Genomic DNA, 7715 nt, shown 5'->3' on the forward strand with positions numbered 1-7715 from the left:
CTCCGTAGCCCACTCCACCCCCTGTCGATTTGGATTTTAACTCATATCAGCCCTCAGGGAACTTCCCGTGCTGTTAACTGACTGTAGCCACTTGCACATTGCATTTTTAATAGAGCTTGTTATTATACGGGACCCAGAATCCTTTGCTGTGGAGAGAACAGGGTATAGTTAGAAGCGTGGGCCAGGTAAATCTTATGAAATACCGGCTGCGTTATTTAACAGGCGTGCGAATGCGATCTAGCGGCTCTCCCAGCTCTGATCAGTTTCCTCCCCGGCAGGGTAGGGGTAATGATACCTCCATCCTAGAGGTGTTGTGATGCTGGAAGGAAATAATCCATGTCACACATCGGGTTCAATAAACAGAGGCTTTTATTGTTATAGTAGTTCACGAATTTAAGATGCCATCTTTTGTGAGAGGTACCATTCTTTTACCTAGCCCTAAGAAAGACGGGACGAAGGAAACAAAGAAAGACGTGCTGCGATGTTAAACGGCGAGAGTGCTTTCTCCCGGCGTCGAATGTAAGACGCATGCTGGTTCCTGAGATGTAAAGATGTGAAAACGTTGGGCATCTTGGAATGGACAAAATCAGGCATCCCTATGGAGTGTGACGCCTTCTGTTGGGGGCTGTTGAAAGACCAAAAAGAGAATGTGGGGATTTGCTGGCCTCCGTGATGGCAGGCAAGTTGCGAAAAGCCCAGTTCTTGGTTGAGTCTAACTAGTTTGATGGATCCAGTCTAGCTGGGCAGGAAACTTGCTCTCCAGCACACAGACTCTTATGTTGTAGCGCCAGGACCCCGAGCACATTCGGGGTGGGGGCAGGGGGGTGAGGAGCGGCCGGTCTGCTGGTCCACGCGCACCCCTGATCACGTGGCTGGGAGAAACCATCTCCCTTTCCGACTGCAAAGTCAGAGAGACCGATCCAGTTCTGTTGCTAGTCAGAAAAGTGAAAGCTTTTGTTCTGTGACTGGGAAAAGGGAGAAGGCGGGAGAAAGGAGAACTGAGGGCGAGAGGGCGGGGTCAGAGAGAAGGGAGAGGAGGTCAGAGAAAACAAAACGGTATCTCCCTCCCTGTCTCTTCAACTAGGGCAAGCTGACAAGTGATGAAAAGAAACCTGAGGGAGCTGTCCAAGGGGTCAGGGTAAAACTTGAGGGGAAGGCAGCGCTGCTGCAGGGAGGGCCAGGAAAAACAGATACAGTGAGGCCTGGACTTGAAGAGGCTCTCCTCCCCAGCTGGCAGGGCACCCAGCAGGCTTCTGATGCCCAGGGATGGAACACTTAGGAGCGCTTGGAGTTGGCAGCCTCGGCACGGGCAGACCTTATCTGAGCGCGCAAGGCTTCCTCGACAGCAAAGAGCAGTGGATGTGGTTGAGGGGCAGCCAGAGGAGGGGAATGGAAGAGCGCGGCAGATGCCCCTTGCTGACCACAGGGACAAGGTCATGTTCACCACCTGTGTGATCCCAGGACCCACACAGTGACAGGCACAGAGTTAGGTGTGATACCAGAGAATCAGTTGAATCAAGACTCTTAAAAACAGGATATCAGAAGATTTTCTAAAAAAAAAAAAGAGAAGTCATATGTGTGTGTGTGTGTGTGTGTGTATACACTCACTTTTTAATATGATAAAGTTGGCATCTGAAACTGATGAGAAGATGGACTATTTCATATATGATATTGGGACAACTGGGTAGCCATCCAGACAAAATAAAGTCAGATCTATACCTGAACTCAAATACTAGGACAGGTGTGAAGTAGGTCAGAGATGGAAACGCAAAAAGATCAACAGTTCAAAAGACGGTGGGCAGGGGATAGGAACGTGCAGTTCACAGAGAATAATAATGGATCTCAAGCGCATGAAAAGCTGTACAACCTTGCTCATAGTAAGAGATAACATTGGATATTATGCAAAAGTTTGATAACATGGTGGTTGGGCAAGGCTGTGGGAAACAGGCACTGGTTGAGAAGGCTATCTGTGCTCTTCCAGTCTCTGTCTCTGGCTTATCATTTCCAACTCCCTGGCAGCAATGATAACTGGGTCCATAGTGAGATTGTAGGACGCTTGGACAAAGTCTCATCACCAGCCAGCCACGTCCTGGTGTTGCCTGAACTTTTATAGGCACTTTTGTCTGTACACAGGGATGTGAGCTGGCTGAGGGGCACTGACTCACGTTAACCGAACTCACAAGAAGCTGGTGCGTGAATTAGAATGCTAAGTCGTTAACTGACAAAGGGAGACACTGCTTTGCAATGACAGGACGTGCATGTCTGCAATCCAAGGGACCTCGTTCTAAAGGTCAAAATACCTAGGAAGCTAAACCGGTGAGCACAAAGATGACCTGATGAACATGGAAGCAAGCAGAAATGTAGTGGAACACAGTGAGGGTCGTAATAATTACCGCGAGCCGGGAGGCCTGCTAATCTCTTTCTGTACGGACAAATCGCATCATTTAATGTTTACACATTCATGTGTTCAACCAAATTCATGTGTTCATGTGTCTAGTATATGTCAGGCCCTATTCTAAACACTGAGGAGATAAATGTGGACCAAACGGACAAAGTTCCCTGCTCTGGAGCTTACATGCTATTAGGCTAGAAGGCAATACACAAATAAATGTGTAAGATGTCAGGTGACATGTGCTACGGAGTAAAATAAAACCAGGTGAATGAGGGAAGATTAAGCACAGGACTATATGTTAATATTCTCATTTTTCTAGATGAAGAGGGTAAGCTACAGAGAAGTGAGTTGCCTGCGATATTTTCCCTTATGTTTGGTACTTACAGGAATACCATATTCCAGGCGTGTCTCGTAATTCTTAAGATCATGTCTAATAATTTCTCATTTCCTTACCTCCAGTTTACAGATAACGTGGCTACATCGAAGACAGACGGTTAAGCGGGGAGGCCAAGTCACGCACCAGGTCACGTGATTATTAACAGGTGGAGCGGGATTAGAGACTAGGTGTTCCGAGTCTCTGCTCTTAACCGCTGCACCAGACGGCTTGTTCCTGTCTCTCTTCAGACAGACCTGTGCGTCAGGCTCGGCAACACTTACTCTCACAGTGGGCGGGACACACAAGAACAACTTCTCTTTCTTTTGGTGCCCTTTTCTAGGTCCCGTGCTCTTCATAGATGGATCCGACCTCTTCCGCTAACTAGCTGTGTAGTCTTGGGCAAAGTTGCTCACCCTCTCTGTGTCAACCGCTCCGTCTGTAGGTAAACTTTGAAAGTCTGATATAAGGAAAGCACTTAGCGCAAAGCCCGGCCCAAGCAATAAATGTTTCCTATTGTGTTGTTACAGGCAACACAGCTGCTCAGTTGTTTCAGTGTCACAGCCATGACGCCTTCACTGGAACCTCGTTGGACACTAGGGCCCACATTCTAGACTACCAAACCAAGGTCGCCTCACGAGCTCCCTTTACACCCCCTCAACCCCACACGGTAGGCACTAAGGTTTCCACTTCTCAGCTGGGGAATTAAGGCTCTGGAGGTGAAGGAGTTTGCCCTAGTGGCCTGCAGCCGGGGCAGGGCGGGGGTCCTGACAACCAGGGCAGCAGTGCTCGCAGGGCGCGATCTCGGCTCCCCAGTTCTCACCGCAGCCCCTGCCAGGCGACACCGGCCGGGCACTCCTGGACTCCCAAGCCTTCGACTAGGTCTTCGGCCTGGACAGAGCCAGCCCGTGGGACCCTGTCGTCTTCGCAGTGAAGACCAGATGACGTTTTTCGTACTCGGACCAGTCTGCTGCGAATCAATTGCGCAGACGCCCTCCTCTATTCTCCCACCCCCAATTCCCCTGAATTCTGTCTACGCGCGAGCTGGTGCCAACGAAGAGGTCCGCCCCAGCCCAGCCTCTGCTCATGCGCGCAGAGGCGGTGCCGAGGACTGGGCGGGTCAACCCGCGCGGCTACACCTACCCGCGCGGAAAGGGCGGGGCATGCAAATTAAAAATGGCGCTCCAGCCCGAGGACGCCGAAGCTACCGCAGGTACCGAATCCCTCTTCTACGAGGTAGAGAATAAAAAATCTTCACGAGAGTGTGGTGTGGTGCCACCCACCGTACTGTCACCGAAGCAAAGGAAGTGAGACCTCGAGTGAGCAGTGACAGGGGTCACACTGAGTCAAATGTGGATGCGAGGAGGACGGTGACAGGGATGGCAGGCTGCTGGGTATCGCTTCTCGGCCTTTTGGCTAAGATCAAGTGTAGTATCTGTTCTTATCAGTTTAATATCTGATACGTTCTCTACCCGAGAACTCCGTATTAAGCGGATTTTTGGAGCCAGGAGTCGGGGTGGGAGCTTGCTCCGCCCGCTCCACGCATCGACCTGGTATTGCAGTATTTCCAGGAGTGGTGCACCCCTCCCGGGGAAAGAATTGAAGTTTAAAAAGTAAGGTGTATCTTTCTCTTGTTGCCGGGTTGTAGGTTGTTTTTCTTTACGTTTGAAGGGTGTAACACTGTCCTTCTGTGGAAGTTCTTTGTGCCTACTGTTCATCTCGTGGACCTCGATGGCTAGGTTATGGGTGGTCGCGAAGCGTGACTAGTGGGAGGGAAGAAAACGAGCGTTTTCTCTGGGACGTTGTCCCCAACTTTCTACGGGGCGGCGTGGGAAGGTTAGAGTTCGTTTTCTGGTTTGGAAAAAGAGCCCACCGCGCGGAAGTTGCGGGACCTACGTCTGGTGTGAGTTTTGTGCGGTTTGGACGAGAGTCCACCACGCGCGAGGAAGAATGAAGAGTAGCCTCCGTCCGGGTTTCAATACCTGCCTTCTAGTGTCCCCATGAGAATTAAGTAAGATGGAGCGTGTGAGGTACTCAGCCGAGGGACTGGCGTACAGTGAGTGCTCTGGGGCTCGTGGCGGCTAGTTTGGCCCGGGAAGCTAGTTTAATCTGCCTCAGGAAAGGTACAAAGTAATACATCATCTCTGACCACCGAAACTCCCATTATTTTCAAGCGTGTGTGACTTAAGAAATCAGTGCTTCTCGATCTAAGGTGCACGGGGGTCCCCTGTGGACCTTACAAGAACGCAGGTTCTGGTTCAGTAGGGGTCACGGACTGAGTTGTGCCCCCAAAGTTCGTATCTGTAAGCTCTATTGGGAGGGGAGGCCTCTGGGGCCGGTGAGGTTAGGAAGAGGTGATGGGGGGTGGGGTCCTCTTGTTGGGATTAGCTCCCCAAGGAGAGGAGGCACGGGAGAGCTTATTCTTTCCCTCTCTCTAACACGTGAGGAGAGGGAGGGGAGTCCGCCACGTGCAAGCCAAGCCAAGAATATCCCCAGAACCCTGCCAGGCTGGCACCGTGATCGGGGACTTCCAGTCTCCAGAACTGTGACAAAATACATGTAAGTTCTTTAAGCCACCGGCCTGTGGCATTTTATTTTGGCAGCCCTGGCAGCCCTCTCAAGCTAAGACCGGAGGTGTGACTTGGTGCCTGCATCCTGCATTTCTCACCGGCTCCGCGGCGATGCGGATGTTGCTGTTCACAGACTCGCACTTTGAGCAGCAAGGGCCTAGGACAGATTACTAGAAAGTGACCCTAAACGCTGTATGTTTTCCCTGACGATGAGTACTTTCAATGTTCTCCTGTACACCTGCAACAGCGATCTGTTATGGTAACTCCGAACCCCTAACAGCTCTGGCCTGTCAGAGGCACTCAGCAAGTCCTTGCCAGAGAGGAGAATGGATGAGCCAAGGGTTGTGCCTGACAGTTGGCTGCCGGGCCTCGGGGGAAGACCTCTGCCCTTGGAAGACCTTTGGAAGCCCCGGGGGTGAGTCAGGCAGCCTCTCTCCCCTCTGAGGTTTGGGGGTGATAACACTTCCTCAGGGTCCTGTAAAGGTAAAATGAGATTGTGACCAGGAATGTGCCATAAGCAGTGCCTGGCTCACACACAGAGGCACTAACAAACCGTCGGTGAGTAGATCTGAGCCCCACGAAAGGTTTCTTGGCCTCTGGACTGGAACTCCTTGATGCAACGCTCATGTTGGCCTCCTGACCTGGAAGCTGGCCAGACTGTCCCGGTCAGGGCAGCCAGCGGGCCCGGGCGGGAGGATAAGAATGGGGGGGTGGGGGTGGGGGTGGCGGGGCCGTGTTTGATTCCTGGTCGGGGTTACCGGGAGCTGCGGCGCGGCCACAAAAATAGAACAAAAAACAAGAACAGATATCTGAAATACCACTTCAACACGTAATTAATACGGAGATATTTGACAGTTTTTAATACTAAGCCTTTGCAATCCCATGTGTATTTCACACTTAACAGCACATATGGATTAGGAGGAACCACCTTCCTAGCGCTCCCTAGCTGCGAGTGGCTAGTGGCTGTGACAGCGCAGGTCAACAGAATGGGGATGAGAGTGGAGGGAAACGAGTGAGGCGCTTGCCTTGGCCAAAAAATTTCAGGGAGCACCAAAAACCCAGTAATCAAAATAAATCTCTCGATTATCTTAGAATCCAGGTAAGATGCATTGTATCAAAATATTACTTATCTTGATTGCTGAAGAGCGTTTCGGGGCGGCACTCCCTTAAATGTTTCGCCCGCCCGCCCCGAAGACTAGTTTCTCACTGGCCTCACCTAGTCCTGGCCCCGGATACTACTACTAATACCCACCCCGTGGAGTTACGGGGAGAATCAAATGAGTTAATACACACGGAGCGCTCGGCAGAGGGGCGGGCACTGGGAAGGGCTCAGGCAGCACCCGCCATCAGGCTTTCCCTGCGGCAGAGTGAAACGACCCCATTGGGTTTCAGTCCTGCATCAGGGATACCTCCTAGCTCTTCTGAGATCCAGTGAAAGAAACAGAAACTCCCCAACTAAAGTGAAGCTCTGTTAGGAAGGGGGATGGAAAAGGTTTACGCTGCCTGGGCAGCCTGCGGCCTTTGCCACAGAGAAGGGTTGCCGCTGCGAAACTTTATCCCCACTTTGCCAGAGGCCTTAATTTATTTACGGGCCTTGATGCCCAGAGCGTCCCTGGCAGTCACTCTCCTCTCCGGTGTCCTGCCACCCCAGGCCAGATCTTCCCCTCTTCACCCCTGGATCGGGCCAGGACCCTCCTAAGTGCTTCTCCGATTCAGTCTGTCTTGCACACCTTTTGTTCACTCAACAAACGTTTACTGTGCACCTCCTGCAGGCCGGGCACTGGGCTAGTGCTGGGGTACAGAGGTTAAGTGCTTGCTGATGAGGGTCGCCGCCCTCAAGGGTCTCAGATTTCAGTGGCGGAGATACAGGACTGCCCCCAACGAGTGGTGAATGGTGGACTCGAAGTCTGGGGTGGGATGAAATACAAAGGAGGGCCGCAATCATCCTGGGGTGGGGTGGGGTGGGGTGCGGTGCGGTGCGGTGCGGAAGAGCCCATGAGGAAGGCTTGCTGGGGCAGCTGAAGCCGAAGCGGAGCCCAGAGGCTCTGCGTGAGAATTAGACAGGTGAGGAGGAGGTGGAGGGAAAGGAGGTCTCAGGCAGAGGAAGCTTTCTGTAGGAAGCCCGGGATCTGGGTTCATTGGTAGAATCTAGCACCGACCGACGCAGGCGCTTGAGTTGGAGAGAATCCCTCCGGCTGCTCAGCCCGGCCCTCTGCATCCACACACCTCCTCCCTTCCCCACTGTGGGCCATCCGCCTTCCGCCTGGCAGGGAGATTACCCCACCGGCCCTGGGAAGCCCCCACTCTAGACCTTCCGCTCCCCGGACTCAGAATGAGCGCCCCATCCGACCCTACGAAGCGGAGGCCTATTTAGCACATT

At 52.4% G+C, this 7715-nt stretch overlaps 1 non-coding gene across 1 annotated transcript; it reads left to right on the forward strand.

Annotated features, from left to right (window-relative positions):
* The first annotated feature begins 4161 nt into the window (after nucleotides 1-4161).
* Nucleotides 4162-4352, forward strand: LOC115803088 (U2 spliceosomal RNA). The gene has a single exon (XR_004023712.2). It is a non-coding gene; the product is annotated as a U2 spliceosomal RNA (small nuclear RNA).
* Nucleotides 4353-7715: the final 3363 nt, after the last annotated feature.

Source organism: Delphinapterus leucas, chromosome 19, assembly GCF_059928025.1.
Source record: "Delphinapterus leucas isolate spDelLeu-1000000601 "Yukka" chromosome 19, BTC_Dleu_Yukka2, whole genome shotgun sequence".
In the NCBI taxonomy this organism is placed as follows: Eukaryota; Metazoa; Chordata; class Mammalia; order Artiodactyla; family Monodontidae; genus Delphinapterus; species Delphinapterus leucas.